General features: G+C 40.6%; 1 protein-coding gene across 4 annotated transcripts in view; it reads left to right on the top strand.

The window, feature by feature from the left end:
• Positions 1-6,338, top strand: part of LOC147619968 (pentatricopeptide repeat-containing protein At2g27610-like) — a 70,875-nt gene extending 64,537 nt beyond the window's left edge. For 2 of the 4 annotated variants that reach the window (XR_015261697.1, XR_015261700.1), the window contains exon 4: positions 3-784. The gene's annotated coding sequence lies outside the window, so the exon portion shown is untranslated. Of the gene's footprint in view, positions 1-2; positions 785-6,016 lie in introns of those variants that run through there. The other 2 variants (XR_015261698.1, XR_015261699.1) reach the window with 2 other exon arrangements.
• Positions 6,339-25,497: the final 19,159 nt, after the last annotated feature.

The raw sequence follows: 25,497 nt of genomic DNA, 5'->3' as shown, positions 1-25,497 counted from the left end.
AGATGAAACAGTAGCGATTCTGTGACTTGTTAACAGCCCCCACAAAGCTGAATTCATGAGTCTATACAGAGGAGCAAAAAGTACAGATTTTCTTGGATTGCTGCAAGACAGACTATTAGACTCCTGGGATGTCCGATCAGAGTCGACATCTCATGTAAGCAGAGATTGAATTGGTTTTATGAGAAGATAAAAAAGAAGTGGACTTACTGGAATACAGTTCAGCTCACTCTGGCTGGGAGAATCACAGTGATGAAACACATCCTTACAGCTTTGCATCCATCTGTGTCTTTGGGAAGAGCCAGTGGGCTGAAGTGGACAAATTGTTCAGGGACTTTGCATGGAACTCAGCAGATGGCATTCAATTTCATTGTGTCAGTTAAGCAGCCCCAAGCATAGGGGGGGTGTAGGTCTTCCTTGCCTTAAGTCTAAAGCAAAAAGCTTGGTCTGCAAATGTATTATTCACCTGGAAGGATAGGCTATCCTCCCTGCCCCCCTGTAAAATTATGCAAAGTATGCTTTGTGCAGGATATGGTATTCTACTGAAAAGAGGCCTTCAAGGAATGCAAATGGATTGGTCAACGGGCCATTACCGTGGAGATGGTTCGCTTGATGAATCTATTTGGTGGTCACATTGTTAGAACCAAAAAAGCTGGGAGTTGATACTCATCACATGAGAAACAAGAAAACATGAAAGAGATGTAAAAGCATGACTCAATTTCTCTATTGCAAGAAGACAAATGTACAAAATCAGACAAAAATTTTTGGACTCAAAATAGCTTAACCTCCATGATTGGTAGATTCTATGCTTATCCTAGCACTTATCCACATAACCTACGCACTTCTAGACTTGTCCACACATTGTGAATGCATTACATGACAAAGATCTCCAACAATCCCTCCCATGAGCTGAGTAGGGAGCAAAAGAGCTAGATACAAACTCGCCTCCATGTACGGGGTGGGGATCAAAGAATCAAAAGGTGGAGAAAGATGCACTTCTCCTCCGGCTGGCCGTTTTATGAGGAGAAGGCTATCTCACACGCGCGCGGGGGGGGGGGGGGGGGGGGGGGGGGGGGGGGGGGGCGGCGTATAATAACCACACAAGTGGTCTATAATGCCAAGTGAGATCACCACCTCTATGTGTGAGAAAAGGGCCAGGCCACCAGAGCCTCAAAAAAGCTTCCGGTTGCTTCCGCATGTGGTCGGAGTCACCTCCAACTTCCCCCACTGACCACGGAGGGTATGAATGCAGAGAATCTGCTGCCAAACCTACTAAGCCTTCAAGCAATGCCAAAGGCAATGTCGTTGAGACGCCTGAAGGTGGCTGAACCTCGGACAAGCTGGTGGTTGATTGCCGATGACCAACAACGTGCCAACTATCAAGCTCCTGTGTGCCAACAACCAAAGAAAGAGGGTGATCTTTCGCGGAAAACTATCCCAGAGCCTCTTCCAAAAATCTGAGAGAAACCGCTGTGAGAGGCCCTACGGACTGCCAGTCTACTGCTATTGCTGGGGTGCCCTCAACCTCGGGCATTTGAATCCTGCGGCCTAGCCGCGCAGAGTATGTGAAGAACACGGTATCCAAGGTCTCCTCCCGATCAACAGAATCATGCCAAGTCCACTTCCCTGGGTCCCACTGGAGGCGCGTGAGGGGCCGACTCTCCCAGATCCATAACTGCCAGAGTCTCTCCCTGGCCACCTTGGCCGGTGGGGGGTCAATGTGCCACTCATGTGCCTGAAATCCGATCACCCTCACCCTCTGTAAGGTGCAGCCACTGAAATCACCCATAGGGGGCTCTAATCTCTCTAATCTGCCATGACGACCAATAGAAAAAGTTACCAAAGCACAACTCTCATCCGCGCCATGGACTGCCAAGGGAATATCATGCCTAGTAAACACGCCTAGCCATTGTGGGGGGATCGGGTCTGGGATAGGGGTTAGCCACTCCTGGGGAATAGCAGAGTCGATGTCGAGGCTAAGTTTGTCGCTAACTCGGATCCCAGCTAGGCCTCTCTCCTGAGCCTCGGAGGGAAGCTGTTTGAATGCAAGCCAATCTCCAAGGGACCTGGCAGGTCCTATGCTCAGCGCTCCCCATGATACAAGAGGTCGGTCCCCCAACATATGGCCATTGGGTAAACAGATCGGGGGGTTCTAGATCAAGGGTTATCGAAGACGCCCCTCCGATGCTCACGGGGCCAACTGTTGAAGGGCCGGCGTGAGGTGATCCCAAGCTCGAAGTAGGCTAGTTGCAGATCTGTCCTCAAAAGCTGGGCTAAATCCGTGGGCCCGCATCTCTGTGAAGATCCATCTGGTGCTCTGTGGCCAAGGCCCCCCTAGGCTCGGAGTACAGGCTGAAATCCGGGCCAAGAGGAAGTCCTTCCAAGGCTCACCACCTGGACGAAGTCCTCTAACAATCAACTTGTCCAACAGGGCGCGGCTCTGAATGGCAGGGTTAATGATGCCTAGGTCCCCTCTGCGTTGCGGCCATAGTCACAAGGGACGGGGGACGGTGATGGGGATAGGAGCGGGACGGGGGATGGCCATAAGTAGGGAATGGGGACATGGGAGGGAACGACACTTAAAAAATACTTTTTTTTAAAGTTTTCTTCTCTACACTTATTCAACTTTGGAAGTACATCAAAATGAGCACAAATTTACACTAAAATGGTAAGCTTTTGAGTCATATTAACAAAGTATGCCGATCAAAGAGTGAACCTTGAGCAATGAGCAATGAGACATGAACTTCCTTGACTCTAGAGGCTTGAAGGCTTGAAGGTGTGTGTGCTTGTTCTTATATAGATAGGCAAGAGGGAAAGGCAAGAGTCTTGAAGAGGCAAGGCAAGAGGGAGAGGCTAGAGGCAAGAGGGAGGTGGCATTAGAGACACATGTGGCATGGGCATTGGAGTTTTAGGCAAGAGGGAGGTGAGGATAGGTCCTAGGATAAGGGCCCCCAAGACTCAAGAGGGGGGTGAGGATAGGTTGAGGCCCAAGTGACAAGAGGGGCAAGAGGGGCAAAAGGGGCAAGAGACTAGAGTGGCAAGAGGGGCAAAATGCCCAAAAGGAGGGCCAAGAGGGCCACTATGGCCCTTGTGACTATGGGCCAAAGGCCTTGAACTATGGCCCAAAAGGCCCCCAAGAGGACGTTCCCCAACTGTCACTTTTGGGCTGCCCAACGGTCACTTGACCACCCCCCCCAGGATCCGTCCCCCACACCTCCCTGCCCAGATCCGTCCCCGTCCCCTCGCCCCTTGTGAGGGACACCTCTAGGGGGGACGTCCGACCGTTCCCGTTCCTACCACGTCCCAACACAGCGTCCCCACGTCCCATCCTTGAGTTCCCTACATCCCCTATGACTATGGTCGCGGCTGAATGAGCACTCTCCAGGCCACCTTGGCCACGTAGGCCTCCCATCACTACCAGCCCACAAGAAGTTTCGGATCAACCGCTGTACCTGACCAATGCATGCTTGGGAGAAGGCCCAACAAGAAGTAATGTACCACATGGTGGCAAGAAGGACTTGGTTCGCCGCCACCACTCGGCCAACTAAGGAGAGCCTCGCAGAACTCTAGTACAAAAGCTTCTTCTAAATGTTCAGAAGAAGAGGGGCGAGCTACTGCTCCAGGGAGATATTGATGCCCATCTGGCATCCCAAATACCGGATTGGAGTGCTCCTTGGGATCCACTGAAACCTCAACTGGGCTCCAAGTCGGGGCGGGTGTAGAGCCAACCCAAAAACCACACGACTTGTGCCAATTGATCTGCGCTCCTGATGCGCGACAAAAGATCTCAATCGCCTCTGTGAATCTCTAGAGATTCCCCACATCTCCAGATAGGTATGCTGCTGTGTCATCTGCAAACTCTGAGTCCAGCAACTCCTAAGTGTGGATGGGGAGACGCAATCCCTAGAGCCCCGTCTCCTGAGCTCAGAGAAAACTGCTCATGGCCTCAATGACAAATAGGAAGAGGTAAGGTGCTAGTGGACAGCCCTGCCGAACCGAGCGTGAAAGGGGGAATCTGTCACCTCGGGCTCTCTAAATGAGAACCTGATGGTAAGAGGCTGAGTCAAGTCTTGAAACACCATGGGTCCACCCCACCGAAACCCCATCTGGTACATCGTGCCCTCCAAAAAGCTCTAGTCAACTCTGTCAGAAGGAGGACACAATGAGGTCCTACTACCGCATCCTGGCCGAAGCTGTCGCCTCCCAAAAAGTAAAGATGTTGTCTAGAATGCTCAGATCCTAAACAAAGCCTGCATGAGTGTCATGGATCAAGTCAGGGGGAGGAAAGGCTGAAGTCCTCGACTCAAAATCTTGTAGGCGGTCCCAAGGAGGGTGATGGGTCTCCATTGTTGGATCTCCAATCCGTCACCACCCTCCTTAGGAATCAAGTGAATCAAACCTTGTGAAAGCCTCTTTGGCATGGCACCTATAATCATAATCTCATTGAAGGCTGCTCGAAGGCCGCTTTCCATCAGATCCCATTGGCGAAGAAAGGAGATTGGAAGCCTATCCGCCCCCGGGCATTTGCCCCTAGGGAGAGCCGTCAATGCCTCCATTAGCTCCTCTGTTGTGAAGGGAGTCAATAAGAAGGTCCAGAGAGCGGGGGGAACCACCTCTCTCATGTGCTGTCAGACCCTCTCGCGCGCATCTACCACCAGTGGGGATAATGGGGCACCCGTGAGGAGGGATGATGGTTACTTCCACTGAAGCCGAACCAATCATGATGGTTACTTCCATTATTGAGTCAGACAACTCGTCCCTCATACTAAGTGTGCACGTGTCACATTTTGTGACTAATTTGTCTAAACTACAATTTAATCACTTATTATTAGTGAAAGGGTGCCTTGAAAGGACAATCCCCATCGTGAGGGTTACTATGAAAGGACATGTCTTATCCAAGAGACACAACTGGTCATTTGAAAGATTGCCATTCATCTAAGAGTCACAACCCTACACTAGGGATTTGCCTCTTCGCTTATACCTTTTGAGGCTCTATTTAAGAAGGGCTTGACTATCAATGCAACAAAATTAATCTCTAATCATGTTTAATTAGGTAAGAAACCCTTATAATGGTATTAGAGGAAACGAAGTTCTACCTCTGTGAGATGCCCACCTCTAAATTATTCGCCTAGAGAGAGGAAGAAACCATAACTCAGCCACATCCTAATTAATATGTAAGAGAGATAATGGAGAACCCGATTGTCCCCTTTTTCCCTTCATTGATTTATCTCCTTTGTAACAAGGTGAAAAATTCATGGGGCTTGCCTATTGGTTGGTGGGTTAGAGTATAGGGGTGGGAGGTGTGGAATTGGAAGAAAAGGTTGTAGCAATGCTATGTTGTTGGTTTCGGAATGAGAATGTGAATTAAGGAGTGATTTGACCAATAGCAAAAGTTTATTCCATGTATCATGTTTGTGGATATGTGGTTTGCCCATATGTGGTCCAAGGCTGAGTTGTATATTGTGGTTGGTTCTTTGAGTAATTGTTATTGTTTTCTTCTTTAAAAAAAGAGCAATATACTTATTCAGCTTATGCATTAATGTTTTGTTGTGGTGAGGTTGTTTGAAGTTTATAGAGATTTGCAATCTCAAAAAGTGAAAAACGCCTCACTTGCTTCCCCCAACTAAAGATGTGGATCTTGTGCCTATAAACCATTCTAAAGTGGATGATGAGAGTTTAAGTAACTATGTGCAATGATGATAGTGGTGTTTTTCTCTCCTCATAGTTTGTAGAGTCCTCAGACTGTTGGAAATTATAGTGATGGATGGTGTGTATTTGAGGGGAAGCACATGAGCCCTATATTTGAATGCACATGTGTGAAGTTCTACATGTCCTTGAGAGCTATGGGTTGATGGAATCCCAAGCTCATAGCCCTTGCTTTGAGGAACGCTTTACAGGCTTGTATATTGGGGATTTTGTTTATTGATGTGTATATTGAAGATGATAGCGTGGGTGCTTAGATCTATTGTGGCTGTTATGTTGTCTAAGAGTGTAATGAGTGTTTGTGCTCTTGCTTTAGGTGATTTGTATATGGAAATGACGTGTAGAGGGTATTGTGGTGAGGTAGAGAAGGAAGCTTGGAGGATTTCAATACCTGTATCGAACACTTGTTTGGATGATACCAATGATAATGTCTTGTTATGGTAGATGGACAAGCCATGCGGTTGCGGCATCATAGGTGATTGAACTATGGCCCAAGATAGTTTCTTGCGTCTCTTTGCCTTGTTTCTTGCAAGCATAGAATGTTAGATGCCATTAGGTGGTTGTCATTGGTTATGTCATTGACGTGGGCTTGCATTGAGACTATGTTTAAAGATTGAATGATGCAGTGACTGGTTTTGTAATTTGAAAGCAATTTGTTTATGCATTCCCATCTTGCCTTGGTTGAAAGCGTGTTGATCTCAGCAAGCAGTGTTTTGTCAAGTCTAATGTGGTTGTTCTTTATGGGACTCAATAGGTGTAGGTGCTTTGGGTCCTTTATTTGAGAAAGAGTAGTGTACACAAGGCCATGGGGTTTTATCTTGGATGGGTTGAATGCAAGCATTGTCATTGTCAACCCTTGTGACCTGTGTATTGTGCGTGCGTGCGTTGGTTGGATTGGGAATTGTGTTCTTGTGTTTAGCGTGTTCTTTCCAACTTGGAATTCCTTTCTAATCTCGAATATCAATGTCCACTTTCAGTCAACATGCCGTGTGTAGGGGTGCTGATTTTGCGCTGGTTGCTTTTCTCCTATTGTTGCATCAAAGAACTCAATCTAGGCTATCTTTGGCGTTTTGTTTGTGACGGCTTCTTGGAATATTCCATCTGCTTCATTAATTAAACCATTATCAATGTCCATGTTGTCGACACATAGCTCAACTATCCCCCCTTTCTTGAGCTCAATGGTTGAGGCAAGACCTGCATTGGCTTGTAGATCATCTGAGGTGACCAGGTTTTTTGAACATGTCTTGTGATTTCTATCTTGTGGAAGACAAAAAACAAGACGGTTATGATTATTTTTTAGATTGTTTGTGAAGAAGAGATGAGGGCTTGTTTTGGAATGTTGAATTGATGTATTGCAAATCATTGTCTGTGTGGATGGTGAGCCTAATCTTGTTAAGGATGGCAATGAACTTGTCATCAATTTGCCTAATTGTTGTGTGTAGCTCGTAGTACTGTAAGTGTGCCAAGAAGAGGATGCTAAGAAGCCAACAATATCTTGATATAGACTAAATATCCAACTATCACGGATTACTAAAGCCTTAATGGCATGATATGAGGAAGAAACATGTTCAAACTATCCGACTTGTGTGTGCATGGTGCAACAACAAGAAGAAACTAAGCTCTAGACTTTCTTCTACAAGCAAAGTGTGAAGCAAAACATATTTTCACTTTAGAAAGAAAGCTCACACCCCTCACCACTAAAAGATATGCAAAAGGATATAGTACAACATAACAAAGATGTTACCTTGGTAACCCCCCCATAGCCATTGAATGTCCCTTCCCCCCCTACTTTGTTGTGACAAACAATCGCTTCACATCATAAATCAGTAGGCCATAATCAACATTGTAAAGAATGCACTCATCACATGGCCCTTAATCAATAGTCGGCAAGGAATGCCAGCATGGCGAAGCTGCTGTGCTAGCCATGAGCCGCATGGCAAGCACCCAAAAGGAGAAGCACCAAGAGCACGCACAGTTGCTCCATTACCACATTAGGATAACATGGCAAGCGCCTGAAAGGAGAAGCAGTAGGAGCGGGGGCAGCTGCCCCGTTACCACAACACGACGAGCCCCAAGAAAAGAAGTGGCCTCTCATAACCCTTGGGGGGTGGGGGGGAGGCGGGGGAAGCAAAGAGAAATGGTCACCGTTCATCACCCTAACCCATCCGTTAAGAAGGAATCAAAAGCCAATTATATAAAATAACCTTGGCCAACTAACAAATATATAAACCAATATATACTTATATTATTCTTCCCCAAGTTATAGGTAGGGAAAATATACATATATAATATCACATGCAATAAACATACATAACACATGCACTACATATTGACATAAAAGTGTTGCCCAATCACACAAAAATGAAAGAAAAAATAGAAAAATAATAAAAATTGCAACTAGAAATGGAATAAATTATATATATACATCACATGCAAAAATATTATATATATATATATATATACATAAAACGCATAATATATATATAAATATACATATACATAACACACACACACACACACACACACACACACACACACACACACACACATACAATGTATATATACATATCAAATATGCAAAAATCTTGTATAAATATATAATAAATTAAATATATATATATACATACATACATAAACATGAATATACAATATATATATATATTGTATACTCATGTTTATGTATACATACATACATACATACATACATACATCTATGTGTGTGTGTGTGTGTATGCATGTATATATATATATACATATACATGTATATATATTATATGTATATATATACATGTATGTATACATACATGCATATATATGTGTGTGTGTGTGTGTGTGTGTGTGTGTGTGTGTGTGTGTGTATATGTATGTCTGTATGTATAAACATAAACATGAATATACCACATGCAATATTCATGCAGCATCACACATCCCTGTCACACTCAATCCAAATAGTATACAAAGGGAGAAAAAATTTTGAAAACAATAGAAAAAGATAATAAAAATTGTAAAATCGAAACACAAAACTAAAAATAAATATATGTACATGACACATGCAAAATTACATATATATGCATAACACATAGAAAATTACATGTACACACATAACACACATGCAATATATAAATACACATAAGAAACACGTAATATATATATATATATATATATATATATATATATATATATATATACACATATACATATATATACATATACACATATATACATATATAATACACACACACACACACACACACACACACACTAACACACTTGCAATTTATTGCAATATATACATTTATAAACATATAACACACATGCAACATATATACTTATACACACATAAATATATACAAGACATGCAAGCAATGTTTATATATACATATATATTTATATATAATTATCACATGCAATTTTCACACAACACATGGTAGACTGTCACACTCAATAATCCAAACTGTTTAAGAAGGCCTTGATCTTCAATTCCACAACACTCAATTTTCTCTTAAGCATCTTATCTTGTATTCTATCTTGTCTTAAACTAATCTCTAATCATGTTTAATTAGATAGGAAAACTTTATAACACTTGCAAAATAAAGTTGTCAGTTTGTTACAATTTCTACTAAAGTAAGGTAACTCATCCCTCATGATGAATGTGTAGTGTAACATATGGAATCTAGCAAGGGATACATAAAACAATCCTCAACAATCAACAAACTCAAAATGCATAATCTTTGTCTTTACTGACATGATCACTATCATCTTCACATAAAACAAAGGTAGTTTAATTAAGTACAACTTCTTCACAAGCAACGTTGCACTTTTGCTTGTGTAGACTATGCCATATATCATGATTTCTCCACAGAGAATGTGACACATAGATTGCATGTAAACCATTGAAATCATGTGTAAACATCCCATCAAAAAGTTTTCTCCATGTGCACCCAAAAAGGTGCAAATAAGTCTAACAACCTTCTTTGCTATGGAACGCTTGCTCAAACAAGTGTTTGTATGAATGGGACTTTGGTTTAACCTTAGTTGCTAAGGTCTTTAAAAAAAACTTTGCCTCCAAGGAATTTTTAATATCTTGTCTTTTGTTGTCCAAAAGTCATAGGTATCATATGTGCATGAAAGAATTACAACTAAATAAAGTAAGCATGACCATAGTTAATGCCTATTCAAGTCAAGAGCTTACCTTAGCCTTGTCGAATAATGTGTCACTAGATCCTGCCTTTGAGCCACAATGCAACTCCCCGATGTGGGTGTGCTAGCGCGTCCGTCGTCGTGTGCTCACCTCATTGTCACCACACTAGAATGATCCTTTCCTAAGGGGGTGAACGTCTAGCTTCCTTTTCCTAGATGGAGGCAAGAAGGAGATAGCCTTCTTTCACAAAAGGTGGATGGGGGAAAGCTAATGGAGGATAGAAACCTACAATCAAACCTATTTAGCATGCATCCATCAAGCAAGCAAGTTTGAATAGAACAAAAGCAAGAGGTTAGGGAGAAGAAGGAGATCTCGCAAGTATTTTATTGCAAGGGAATGAATGTTTATTGCTTATTGTTATAAACACCCATATACAAGTGACTAGTGTTCACACTCACTTGAATTGTGTATTGCTTATTCAAGTGACTAGTGTTCACACTAGTCGTTTGAATGCATATTGCTTATTGTCAAAATTAACTTATATGCAAGTGACTAGTGTTCACACTAGGTTAGTCAAAACTTAAAAATGGTATGGCCAATATTATTAGTCTTAAGCAAGTATGTACATGAAGTCCTTAGACTTTTCCTAAGCTCATAGTAAGGCCGCTTTACATGTTCCAGTACGGTCTTACAAAAGATAGGTGCATGTCTGAGAGCAGGTACGATGGCAAAATACCTTATGGGCAGGTGAAACCATGTTAACATGCAAAGTGGTTAACATACCCTCCCCATGTCACACCCAGGTTGGTGGTGAAGCTGATGCCATGTTGGAGAGGTGTGGATGGTCTTGGATACACCATCGGCATGCGAGTTTAAATAGTAGATTTGGGATCCATCCACATTAGATGGGTCTTGGATACACCATGAAGTTAGCATGTGAGGTTAAGTGGTAGATTTGGAATGATACATGCATATTGATGGTAAGCTTTTGTGGAAAGTAAGTTTAAAGCTTTGAAAAAAGCTTCAAACTTCTCTCGTGTGAGAGCCTTCATGGAACAAATTTTCCAAGTTATCATGTGTTGGCTGATTTCCCCTGCAGAGTATCTCTCCCTGACATAATGATAGTGAACATTAATGTGCTTTGTGCTAGCATGAGAAACTGGATTCCTCGCAACCGTCATAGCACTTTGACTGTCACTGAAGATGGTAGTGGCTAAGGACTCACCAATACCCAAAGTCAAACACACTCAATTGTAGCTATAAATGCTTCCATGTGCTCAGCTTCATAGCTAGAAGTGGCCATAGTGGGTTGCTTTTTGCTGAGCCATGATATACATGAATCACTAAGGCGACAGCAAAAACACTCGTGGGGGTACTCGTGTGTCTCGTAACATCCAGCCTAGTCTAAGTGGTAGATTTGGAACGATACTACATGCATATTAATGGTAAGCTTTTGTGGGAAGTAAGTTTAAAGCTTTGCAAAAAGCTTCAAACTTCTCTCGTGGGAGAGCCTTCATGAACAAATTTTCCAAGTTATCATGTGTTGGCCACATAAGCCAAGCTGATTTCCCCTATAGAGTATCTCTCCTCCCTCACATAATGATAGTGCACCTCAATGTGCTTTGTGCGAGCATGAAAAACTGGATTCCTTGCAACTGTAAAGAACTTTGACTGTTAGTAAAGATGGTAGTGGCTGAGGACTCACCAATACACAAATCAGCAAATAAGGTGTCTAAGCCAAACACACTCAATTGTAGGTGTAAATGCTTCCATGTGCTCAGCTTCATAGCTAGAAGTGGCCATAATGGGTTGCTTTTTTCTGAGCCATGATATACATGAATCACCAAGGAGAAAGCAAAAACCACTTGTGGACACTCGTGTGTCGTAACATCCAGCCCAGTCTAAGTCTGTAAATGCATGCACCTGTGATTTACCCCCCTTGGGATAAAATAACCCAAAGGTGCTTTGGTGCCCTTTAGGTAACAAAACTCCCGTTTGATAGACTGCCAATGCTTTGGTGCTTGGGTTATGCATAAATCTACTCAATATTGAGACCACATAATACTGAATATCAACCCTAGTGTTACACCAAAAGATAAGGCACCCAACAACGTCTTGATACAAGCCAACATCAAAAGGGTCACCTGCAACTTCAAGACTTATTCGTCGTAAACTCGGCTCCATATGTGTAGCCCCCATAGGTTTACAGTCTTCAAGATTGAACCTCTTCAACAATGCCTCTATGTATTTCCTCTGCTGCAGCATAACAATGCCATCATTACGCTACCAAAAACGCAATGCCCAAACAGTAGTGTAATGGTCCAAGATCTGACATCTCAAAAGACTTATCTAAATCAGCATAAAAGCTGAAATATGATCATCATTAGGGCATGTGAGCATTATGTCATCAATGTATAGCACGATGACCAATAAAACATCCTTAGTCCTCTTAATATAGAGGGTATTGTCAGTTGTGCGATTACAAAAACCCTGTGCAACCAAGTATGCATGTATCTTTTTGTATCATGCTCTGGGATCTTGCTTAAGACCATATAAAGCTTTCTTTAATCTTCATACTTTTGATTCTTGACTTTTTTGAACAAAGCCATCAGGCTAAGATACATAGACCTCATCATGAAAATCTCCATCAAGAAGGAAGTTCTGATATCCAACTGACATACATTCCAACCTTTATGTGCTGCTAATGCAATGGTACTCTACATAGCGATACAACATGTGGGTGCAAATACTCTAGGCCTTTTTTCCTGTGCATAACCTTTGCAACAACAAGTCTTGCTTTGTATCGCTAGCTGACACTACTGTCAGCTTTATGTTTAAGCTTGTAAACCCATTTCGTGCCAATGGCCTTGCTGCTATGAGGCAAGTCTACCAAATCCCATGTATCATTTTTGAGTATCGAATCATACTCAGATTTCATAGCACTCATCTAATTTTCAGATTTCTTTGCTTCATCAAAGCTTGGTAGTAGGATGATAGATAGAGACAAGACCTTACTTTCTGAGTTGTATCCCACAAAAATACATTTAATAGCCTAATTGTCAAGATTTTGTAAATTTTCTTAGACAAAAGTGCATAAGCAAGACAACAAAAAATGTGCAACTGAGCGACATAGTGCTTTATGCTATTCCAAGCTTCAAAGGCATAATTTTATGTAAAGCCTTTGTAGGACACCTATTCAAAATACATGTTTCACACATGATTGCTTCTAGCCAAAAACCATGCTGTAACTCCTGAATTTTGACCATACAACGTGCCATCTCTATGAGAGACCTATTTTTGCATTCACAGAGAGAGAGAGAGAGAGAGAGAGAGAGAGAGAGAGAGAGAGAGAGAGAGAGAGAGAGAGAGAGAGAGAGAGAATTTGGTTTTATGTATTTAAAACCCAAGCCCCATCCTAAGTGGCGAGCTCGCCATTTGGGCTGGGGCTTGGGTTTTTTTTTGTAATGTTTTTTAAATGGTGGAATAGAAGAGAGAGAGAGAGAGAGAGAGAGAGGAGAGAGAGAGAGAGAGAGAGAGAGAGAGAGAGAGAGAAGAATGTGAATTGTTAAAAAAAGTAAGCCCCATCCCAAGTGCGAGCTCAGCCACTTGGGATGGGGCTTTTAATTTTTTTCCTAGTATTTAAATTTTAAAAATTAGAGAGAGAGAGAGAGAGAGGGGAGGGGGAAGAGAATGTGATTTGTTTAATTTAAAGAAAACAAGCCCCAACTTAAGTGGTAAGCTTGCCACTTTGGGGATGGGGCTTTTAATTTTTCCCTTTTTCTTTCATTTTTAAATAAATTTTAAAATGAGAGAGAGAGAGAGAGAGAGAGAGAGAGAGAGAGAAGAGAGAGAGAGAGAGAGAGAGAAATTTATTTTTTTTTTAAATAAAAACCCAAGGCCCATCCCAAGTGGCAAGCTAGTCACTTGGGATGGGGTTTCCAATTTTTTTTTTCAATGATGAAGAGAAAAGAGAGAAGGACCAGAGAGAGAGAGAGAGAGAGAGAGAGAGAGAGAGAGAGAGAGAGAGAGAGGGAGAGAGAGAGAGAGTGCAAAGTTTTTTTAAATAAAAAAAACCAATCCCCATCCCAAGTGGCAAGTTGGGATGGGGCTTTTAGTTCTGTTACCCCAATTTTTTTATAATTTTTTAAAATGTGTGTGTGTGTGTGTGTGTGTGTGAGAGAGAGAGAGAGAGAGAGAGAGAGAGAGAGAGAGAGAGAATGGGGCAAGTTGGGATGGGGCTTTTAGTTCTGTTACCCCTAATTTTTTATAATTTTTAAAATGAGAGAGAGAGAGAGAGAGAGAGAGAGAGAGAGAGAGAGTGAGAGAGTGAAAATTCTTCTTTGAAAAAAAATCAAGCGTCATCCCAAGTGGCACCACTTGGATGGGGCTTTCATTTTTTAATTTTTTATAATTTTTAAAATAAGAGAGAGAGAGAGAGAGAGAGAGAGAGAGAGAGAGTGTGACAAAAGAAAATTTAAGCCCCATCCCAAGTGGCAAGTGCCACTTGGAATGAGGATTTGGTTAGTTATTTCCTAGTTTTTATAATTTTTAATGTTTTAGAGAGAGTGTGAAAAAAAAACCCAAGTCCCACCACATGGGATGGGACTTTCAAGTTTTATTTTTCATTTTTTTAAAATTCTAGGGAGAGAGAGACTGAATTTAAAAACACAAATCCAAGCCCCATCCAAGTGGCAAGCTCACCACTTGGGATGGGGCTTTCAGTTTTTTTTCCAAAATTGTTTTTAATGGTGGAATAGAAGGAAGAGAGAGAGAGAGAGAGAGAGAGAGGAGAGAGAGAGAGAGAGAGAGAGATTTTATTTTAAAAAAAACCAAGCGCTATCCCAAGTGGCGAGTTCGCCACTTGGGATGAGGTTTTTAAAAAAAAAATTTAATGTGAGAGAGAGAGAGAGAGAGAGAGAGAGAGAGAGAGAGAGGCAAGTTACAGTCATTTAGTGATCAATGCATTAAAGCAAAAGTATTTGGATTTAACTTATAGGAGTTTGATGAGAAATCCTTGGATGTCTCCTAGTAGAGTATTAGCTATAGGGGTTGATAAGAAATCCTTGGATGTCTTGTTCGTGAACCAACCTAGCACGCAAACAGTGGCAATATGAATATCAACAACAAGGATGATACAAAATACAAGGGCATTATGTAATTTGTTCGTATAAATGAAATAATAGTCTAATCTTGATACAACCTATGGAATAAATAGGTCTTATATTACTTCTTAAAATAGGCCTCTACAGACAGCTAATGAGTTTTCTAACTCTCCCTTGCAACTATTTATTGCATGGTCTATACAACAAAATATCCTTTTTGGAATAAAGAGAATTCTCTCTCTCTCTCTCTCTCTCTCTCTCTCTCTCTCTCTCTCTCTCTCTCTCTCTCTCTCTCGCTTCCATTAGCACTTGTGTTCCTTGATTCATTTACTATCCCCCATTGCACTATGACTCTCACTCTATCTCTAATCTCAAACCCCTAAACATCATGTCTAGTTGCAACAAGCAGCAGTGTTATAACAATCACACATGCCATCTCTACAATCTTAGAAAAAATGAAGGCACAAATGAAAGATAACAAAGAAGCTGACAACAAAATCTTGAATTGAATGAAGTTGACTCTAGAAGCAAAGGCGTTGTGGGAGAAAATGAATGGAGATGGGCCGTTCGAAGAAGGAGACATTTATCAATGGAATTTAAAGTAGAGTACAACATTAGGGACTTGGCGTCGTGCATATGGCTACATCACTGATGACAATATGAAGAAATTATCCTTCGCCAAGAGCTTATAAAAAAAGACGAAAAGAAAAAAGAAGAGTTGGAGGAACATGTTTAGATGTACTAGTGTACTATGGAAATTGAAATAAACAAGACACCTTACTCCCTTGATTTTAGTGTATCGCAATGGAGGAGATGAATATTCGTGTAATATTGTCAATGTGTGTATCAAAGAGTAGTTCTTTTAACATCAATATGTGTAAGAGAGAGAGAGAGAGAGAGAGAGAGAGAGAGAGAGAGAGAGAGTGAAAGAGGCACTTGATGTGCGTGCGTGCACGCGCGCGCGCGCGTGTGTGTGTGTGTGTGTGTGTGAGAGAGAGAGAGAGAGAGAGAGAGAGAGAGAGAGAGAGAGAGAAGAGGAGGGATGATAGAGAAATACCACTTTCCCTTCCTACTCTACAACATGAGCAAGAAGGCAGTATCCATAGTAAAAAATCTAGAAATAGTCATAATCATTTCTCAAGCATTTTTGTGGCCTTTCATCTCACTCCAAAGAGAGAGATGCAGCATGAAAAATTATTATAGAATGTAGGAAAAGAATTATGGTTATAGGTCTAGCACAACAACCTTAGAGCATGAAATTACTTTAGAAGAACCAATGGGATTATATATTCTCTAGAACTAGGAAAAAGCCCATAGATCGATAGTCTTCCCTTTGAATTCTTCCAAACCTTCAAGTCCCACCTTATTGGTCCCCTTCTACAAGTTTGGCAAGAGTCAGTAGATTTTGGATCCCTACCAAAAATGGAATTTATTGTGGGATCGCAAACAATGGGGATATAAATTCTATAAAATTTATGACTAAATGCATAAAGGTCTATGGCAAATTATGCGTAAAGGTCGATGGGGCTAATCATGTTTTCTATGCCTAATTATGCGCATAAAAGTTGATGGACCAAATCAAGAGCTCAAAAACTAGGCATTGGAAACGACATGTGCCCTAGATGGAATAAGGAATTGGAATCCATAGCGCACATGTTTATAGCATGCTCGAATGACTTGGAGGTGTTGAAGCTCATGCAAGAGTGCTTAACCCTTATTCTAGACAGGGAGCTCACTTGGAAGGAGCTATTGTTAGGGGTTCCAATGGGCTACTCCACTACCATGTGGAATATCATTAGAGCTAAATACCTATGGATTGTGTGGTTGGACATGAATGATTGATTTTTCACAAAGAAAGAACTAATATGGTTCACTGCCTAAGAAGAGGCTTGCTTGTGCATATGAAATTGACAATTAAAGCTAGCTTCAAGATGTGCAAAGCACAATCCTCAATGCATGATGCAGATGAAATGATTAAAACGTCGAGGACAAAGGATGAGTTTAAAGCAATAGATCAGATCTATTCAGCAAGACTGCTTGAAAAAGCATAGCTTGGTAATAACCAGTAAAGAAATCAAGCTTATGAGGTGGGAATTTGAATTGGCCAAATACATTAGAGTATCTCGAATAGTGGTTTTGATTGTATCATGCAGAAATTATGATTCTTCGTTTAAAAAGCATTTTTTCTTCGTACTTTTTTTCTCTTATTTCCAATATAATATATCTACCCCCCTTCAAAAAAAACCTAGGCCTTCAAGTGTGAAGCGAAGGCATCTTACTATATATAAAAGGAGAACGATTGGTTGACTTTTCCTCCTGCCACATGGTGATCATTTTTTAGTCCCGTGGAAAGTTTAAACAACCTTAAAAATGCCAGCTCTAACGAACTCATGACCATCGCCTTGTCCATGCAGACTGGAAGTCATGTAGAGCTGCCTTCTTGCATGCAGCCAACCTCCCTAAATGTAGGGAGAATTTGAATTTCTCTAGTTACATGCAGTCGCGCCAGCGCCCTCCTTCTGCAATTGCATGCACCATGCTCCTGGTGGTTGAGCCCTCCCTCTCTCTCATGTCCTGCAAGCTCGTTGTTGTTCTCCCTGCACTCCCTCCCTCCCTCCCTCTCTCTCTCTCTCTCTCTCTCTCTCTCTCTCTCTCTCTCTCTCTCTCTCTCTCTCTCTCTCTCTCTCTCTCTCTCTCTCTCTCTCTTCAAACGGGTGTGTGGGTAAATAAACAAAATGGGCTAACCTTTCTATCACCCAATGTGTGGTAGATTGGTTAGCTCATGGAGTTGTTATTCAACACGTCTTGTGTTCGAATCTCACTCCCGTCGGATAGATCATATTTGGTCTCTTGGGATTGTTCCTATGATGTTAAAAGAGCTTCTTCTTCTCTCTCTCTCTCTCTCTCTCTCTCTCTCTCTCTCTCTCTCTCTCTCTCTCTCTCTCTCTCTCTCTCTCTCTTGCTGTTCTAACTCCCTCCTTTGTGTTTGTGTAGGCTAGTTGCGAAAAGGCGCTCTCTGTACACTTACAAGTAGAGTTATATCCTCTCTCACCAAGTAAGTCTATGCTTTGTCCTCTCTGGTTGCAAGAGGTGTTTTGATAAAATGGATAATAAGCACCCAGAATGCTTTCTTTATATTTATTAATTAATGAATGTTGAGTTTTACTAAGGTGCACAAAGCTTGGATTATTCGTCTCGCGAGCTTTGGTTCGCATATACCAACCCAAAAATTTAAGTAAGCCTGCGCCTTGTCCTCTCTCTAGTTTGCAAGAGGGGTTTGGATAATTTGGATAATAAGCACCCAAAATGTTTTCTTTATATTTATTAATTAATGAATGTTGAGTTTTACTAAGGTGCACAAAGCTTGCATTATTCATGAGCCTACATTCGCATATACCAACCTAAAAAATTCATAGAAGCATGAATATAAGGAGTACATCGAGCATGTTGATGATGCTCAGTGGGCACGAGAAAGCAAGCTTACCAATGCAGTGCATTTGAAGTAGGCTATTACTAACCAACATGCTTACCATTGCAATATGCATCAAAAATGTAAGATTCCTCCTCAGCCTGAATAATGAATAAGCTTTACTTCAATCCCCTGTAATCATTTCCTATTTTTGAATACAAGAAAATATTATTTTTTCTTGTTTTTTGTCTAGAGAGAAGAAAAATTCTAGAGAGTGGTAATTCAATATTGAGATATTTTTAGATAAATAAATTCTCCTAATATCAAAAATATATTTTCTTAAAACATAAATTCAAAATAAATTTTCCAAGATGCATTAGGAATCAATTAAAAATGATTTAAAAGACCTTAGCTTAAGGATCAAGATTTTTTGAAAATTTTAGATTATGGTCTAATTAAGGTTCTTATGGGCCAATAAGATTAATCCAAGTGTTGGGATGAGATAAATCCAATTAATAAAAGAAAATACTGAAAAATGAGTAAATGGTCACATAAGATGAAGAGTTGACTGAGTACAAGGTTTATTAGTTAAAAACTATGAGATATTACTAAAAAAATGAGATATTTTGGTATAATGATACATTTTTGACACCTTGGTAAGGAGAGGGGGAGACTTTAAGGAGGTGCCAATTTCACACATGTGAATGATTTTTAATTCAAAAATATTAAGATATTTTTATCTCTCCTCTCTCATGAATCAAACTAGATCAAAATGGGAGCTAAGCTGGTCCAAATCTTGTCCAAATTCAGCCAAACTAAAGCTGAAAAATTCTAGAACTTAGTTGGACTCAGTTAGTGGCCTCCCTCACTTATAAATAGACCCTCATTCTTTTGTATTCTCATCTGTGAACTAGACCATGCCAGTATTATATTAAAATAAGTATATTTTCTATTATCCTTTAAAAATCCTCTACATTTTGGAGAGATTGGAGCTTCTCTCTCTCTCTTCAACCTTTTTATGATACATAAAATATGATGAATTTATGATTTAGATCCATGAATTGGATTTAGATCTAATGATAGTTATTCTATCATAATCTTATTATTAAGTCTTATTCTTTTTATAATAATTAAAAATTATCAGTAATAGTAGCGGAGCTATGGCAAAAATTTTAGAAATTAGTACATAAATCATTTTTATGCATAATGTGAAAAGAGGACTTCCTACCATATTCTAGGATTAGTCATCCTATGCTAAAAGAATATTTCTCATCACATCCATGGAAAATTAATTTTTAATATTTATGCATAAATAATTAATTAGAGAAAAAGAGAAATTTTTAGTAAATTCTTTCTTATGCAAAAAGAGGAATTCCCATGATAATGGAGATCCATGTATTTCAATGGAGAAAGAGAAAAATAGGTATATTAAAATAATGAATATTTTTATTTAAAATTAAAGAGAAATTTTAGTTAAATTGATTTTTATGCATAAGAAAAATTTAAATGATAAAAGAGAAATTTCCATCATATTTGGAATTCAATCATTTAAATGGTAAAAGTGGAATTCTTGTCATAATTAGATTAATGGATATTTTTATTCAATTTTAAGAGAAATTTTAGTTAAATTTATTTTTATGCATAAGAAAAAATTAAATGATAAAAGAGGAATTCCCATCATATTTAGAATTCAATCATTTAAATGGTAAAAGTGGAATTCTTGATATATTTGGAATATTGAATATTTTTATTTAATTTAAAGAGAAATTTTAGATAGATTTATTTTATGATGATAAAAGAGGAATTCCCATGATGACATTTGGATTGCACTCATTAAATGAGAAAAAGAGGAATTTTATGCTTATTCAACAAAAATAGATATTGGTATTTAGTTAAAAGAAAATTTTTATGATATTTCAGTAAAGAAAGATTTGAATTAATTTTTGGTGTCAAAAGATGAGTTTTCACCATAATTCTACCTAGGGAATTAAGGTTGAGAAATTAAGTGGTAGAAAGATTATCTTTAGATATTTTATGTGGTTAAATCACTAAATTGGTATTTACCCAAAAATAGATGTTTATTTGAAGAAAATCCTTGTTAGAACTAAACCGAATGATTTTGGTTAGACTACGAGAGGGACTGGCATTAAACCTACTTGTCCATCTCTCGATCTGAATCAAGCATCTGAATCAAGCAAAAACTTCGTGTGACCAATTCCAGTTCTTAATACAAGGAATAGATTGCCGTTGAATTAACATAGTTTTTCCTTGATCGAAATCACCAAGAATCTAGTTGGACAGTTAGACAAATGATGGGTAGATTACCGTGATGAGAGATCAAGGATTCTCATTATGAAATTGGAGATTAATGATGGGTAGATTACCCTGATGAGAGATCAAGGATTCTCATTATGAAATTGGGATTAAGGAAAAAGGGTTTTGTGGAATCAATCTCAAACTGGAAATTTTACTTGCATAGAACCTTTGTTTTCATTTAAAGGACTGTTTTATGCCAGAATGCTGAGAAAGCATTTGGCATGTGTTTTACTAAGAGGAGGTTCGTTGCAATAGCTAGCAGGGAGTCATTGAGGGACATCACTCGCGACAAAGCCTGCCGAGGTCTTGCCAGCCTCGGTATGGTTAAAATGGTATGCTTCTGGTACGATGGGTGAGGACCGACGAAGCGGTCCCTAAGTGAAGTGCTAGGACACCTAAGTAGGATCGTAGAGGGTTTTGACCAGGTGATGCACGGGCTCGCATTTGCTAGGACACCCATGCGTGCATCAAGGAAGATTCGGATGGACTAAGAAGAATGACTTTTGTGAATCAAATTTTGATATTGGATCTCGTTGGTTGGCCAGCTGGTCTTCAACGGAGAGTCCAGAGGACACATTTTGTAATATAATGGACTCAAAATTTTGGAGGATGATGATCAGTAATATTATGATTTTCATTGAAGGATTGTTTTAAAGACAGCTGAATCTGTTTATAAATGGCAATTTCATATATCAGGTGTGTACTTGGTATGCCTGCTTTAAATTTTGCTTGAAAGCCGGCTAGGGGGCCTGGGAACTCTTTTCCTCAGTACCCGGGCAAAACATAACCAAATCTTTATAAAGGAATCCCACCAATACAGTGGTCGGGTGGTTGGCTAACCCATGGGTCGGTTAGGCTGGATCGGGGAATTCATGCGAAACAATTAAGATACGATTAGTTACATTAGTTAGATTAAGTCCTGAGAAGACCCTTGTTCTGTGGGAGGGAATCAGTGGGCTGTGCCTCGTTAAAGGAGGAAAAAAGCAGTGATTCTATGGACCAAGTGCAAGTCTCTTCTTTGATCTGACCATGTGACTTCAGGTTCGGTCGGATCAATTTAAATAGTGATGACTTTGACTCATTAGATTAATTCCCCCGTTCGAAGATTTTCCCTGGAGGAATCGTCCATGCCTTCTGGGTGAGGGAAGTTTTTCGGGGCTTGGTTTCGGAGGAACCGCTGGGCTAGTCTCTCGTCCGGCGGGGCGGGTGGGCGAGGCCTTGAGTGTGGATCCCTGCCCTGCGCGGGAGGCCAACGCTGCTTCTGCCCGTCAGCGCTCTCGGAGGGGGGGCGGGGGTCTCACAAAAAATAGGCTTTGGAGTTGTCATGCGTGACGCCCAGCCCGTGCTACAGGAGCGCCCCACTCCATGTTGAAGAGAGAAGGCCCACATTATCCATAGCCATGAGAAGTGCCCCACTCCACTATAACTATATTTTGTAGTGATGTGTGCGAACACACTATGACTAGCCGAGGTACTTTTTTCCTCTTTAGGAGGCTTTTTCTCCCGCGCTAGTATACACCCATCTTGGGGTATACTTATTATCTTTGTACAACACACATTCATAATCTATCTATCATCTCATTGTGTGCTCTCTTGAGATTCTCCACTGTGTGTGTGTGTGTGTGTGTGTGTGTGTGTGTGTGTGTGTGCATTCTTGCAACCCTATTTCCAACATTTAGTATCAGAGCATACACTCCTCAACCCTGTGCTGCTGCCTACCCGTCACCTCAAGTCACTTGTCTTCTTGAATTGGATCAAGGAGCCCTTTTAGGAGAAGAAAGAGAACCATGTAGCATGCAATACTTTGTAGGGCTGTGAAATGTTGTGGTCGATATTGAGAAACATCCTGGTCCTTCTGATGAACATGATGTAAAAGGCACATCTGCAGACACGGACTCAGTTTCACATGATGCATTACCCACAACAAAGTGGGATGGAAGAGATGCACAAGCACAAGCACATGCATTGCTTGCTTTGTCAGTTAAGAGGAGTATCATTCCTCACATTCGATCATGTAGGACTGGTAAACATGCTTGGGATGCACTTGCATCATTGTACCATCTACGTAATGAAGCACGTGTTGCTTATATACGCAAGAAATTAGAATCAGAGCGTATGGATAAGGGAGACTCCATGGATAGTTTCCTTATATAAATATCAAGGATTTTAAGGAGTAATTGACTAGTGTTGATAAAATATATCCTGACAATGCATTGGTGCTTACTGCCTTGAATGTGTTGCCAGACTCATATCAAGGTTTTGCTTCTACCTTCATACTCATGAGATGAAAGGAAATCCAAATTTTGTGCCCTTGTAAGAAGAGCAATCTAGGAAAAACAGATCTGTCATGCGTACACAGGAGATCGGGCTTTTGTTGCTAGTCAAAGGTAAATCCTTTCCTCAAGGTAACTTACAAGCCAAAATCAGAGTCACCGAGCAAGCCTACGGAAGGCAACAAAGAGGCAAAGGTAAATCCTTTCCTCAAGGTAACTTACAAGCCAAAATCAGAGTCACCGAGCAAGCCTATGGAAGGCAACAAGCCAAAGAAAAAGAAAAAATGCAACTATTACAGGAAACTTGGTCACTACATTAATGATTGTAGAAAATGGCTAGAGAAGGAGAAAAAGAAAGAGTCACGTATGGTTGTAGTTGATGCATCAATCCAATATAGAAAACAAAGAACCTATAAACTATGCACATGATGATTAGGCTTTCATTGTGCAATGCAATTGTGACCCTTCTCATAAGGATGTATGCATGGTATTACAGACATACCGAGTTCGGTCAGATCAGTTCAGTTAGTTAAGGCTTTTGACTACGTCAGGGAAAAGTTATCCTGGTGGAATCGCCCGTGCTTTCCGGGCAAAGGAAGTTTTTATGGGTTCGGTTTTGGAAAAACCGATGGATTAGTCTTTTGTCCGCATATCCATGGGCGAGGCCCCGAGTGTAGGACCCTGCCCTATGCAAGAAGTGCTACTTCCGCTGCTAGCACCCTAGAATTCGTTGCGCAATGGGGTTAGGGATCTTACAGTTGGTATCAGAGCCAATTGGCTGATGAGGATCAACCGAGAAGCCAAATATGTCAAAAATTTATCAAGAAGCACTAAAAGGTTGTAATTGTGTGATAAAATTCATACAATTTAATATTCAAACTGAAATTCATAAATTGGTAATTGGGTCTTCAGATGGAAGTACCGCAATTGTATGGAATCCCTGACTTGCTTGAGGCCTAGACATGATGGTATTTACCTTATAGTTCCAAGAACCATGGCTACATGTATATACCGAGGGTATAACTGCAGCTCTTTACTGGCAATATATACGAGTAAATCTAAGACTTGAAATTATAAGCATTAATGCTATCCACATGATGAATTCGAATGTGGTTGATATGATTTTTAAATTCTGGTCGAGAACTGATGAGTTGATTTGGATTCTGATTGAAAAATGATGATCCCTGAAAATTGGTTGAAATGTAATAAGCTGAGCGAAACTGCAATGAGGATGAATGGGACGAGTCCCTGTGATGATGTTCTTAACTGGAATGATGTTAATGACTTCAGCCAATCACTATGAGATTAGTGGATTGTGCTGGTGACAGATTGCTCCTGTTAACTTTTGTCCAGTGGATCAAGTTAAGGGTTGATAAATTAAAAATCAAAAAAATTGAAACCCCCATGGAGAGGACTGTTCAGATGGGAAAAAAATTCAGTCCAATGGACCATTATTGTGTCAAATATATGAATGAGATATTCTGAACGAATTGTTAACTGATAATGCATTCTATATGAGTATCTTTATCCCTTGATTCTGTGGGGAGCCGACCTATTTAGAGAACCCCAGAAGAATCAGTTGAATCAAAAATTGAATTGAATCATAAATAAAGAGACTTAACAAGAATTTTCGTATTGATAGGAACATGGATCGAGGTCGTCGTGGTAGAAATGTTAACCCCCAACTCGATGAAGAAGAGCTCGACTTGGATGTTCGTAAAACTCTTCATAGTTCGCAGCCTGGACCTTTCAAGGGTGAAGGGGAAAACTTGGGCGAGGTTGTGGAGAAGTGGATCGAATCAATGGAAGAATACTTCGATGTCACCGGGTACAATGAGAAGAGCAAAATGGCTCTTGCAAGGCTGAAGATAGTGGAGACAGCTAGAGTGGCATGGAGAAACCACTGCGAGACAAACCGTCCTGACCGAAATACCCAAACTTGGACCGATCTCAAGGCTTACCTCAGAAAGAGGTTTTGTCCCCCAGGCTTTCTTGAAACTAAGATGAATGAGTTCTTCGAATTAAAGCAGGAAAACCGGACAATTGAAGAGTACCATCAGGCTTTTGTCCTTCTCCTTAAATATTCCCCTCAATTGGATGAAGAGCAGCTAATGGCCAGGTTCATTCAGGGAATGAACGAGCCACTGGATACTTTAGTCAAGAATGCAAAACATATCTCTATGGCCGAAGCAGTAAGAATGGCCGAAGCAGTAAGAATGGCGAAGGATTTCGCCAAAGCCTTTGATGTCAAAGTCCCGCCAAAGCCAGCACCATCACCTTTTAAAAGGTTTTTATTCCCAGAAGGTGATTCCAACCTTCCTCTGCCTAAGAGATCAGGGTCAAACCCAAGATATGGGAAGTTCCAGAATGGAAGAAATGTCCTTTTCTCGAAACTCAATTCCTTGGATTTCAACTTCAGAAGTTCCACCCTTGAACAAGAGAGTGAAATGCTATAACTGTCAAGGATTTGGACATCGCAGCATGGATTGCCCAACTCCTTTTGGATCAAGGTTTTCAGGGCAGGAAAATCAGGGATCAAGATTCCAGACTCCAGCC

The sequence above is a fragment of the Cibotium barometz genome, chromosome 32 (assembly GCF_041138505.1).
Source record: "Cibotium barometz isolate CiBa-2024 chromosome 32, ASM4113850v1, whole genome shotgun sequence".
In the NCBI taxonomy this organism is placed as follows: domain Eukaryota; kingdom Viridiplantae; phylum Streptophyta; class Polypodiopsida; order Cyatheales; family Cibotiaceae; genus Cibotium; species Cibotium barometz.
Note: the sequence above shows the minus strand (reverse complement) of the source record. Positions and strands in the feature narration are given on the sequence as shown.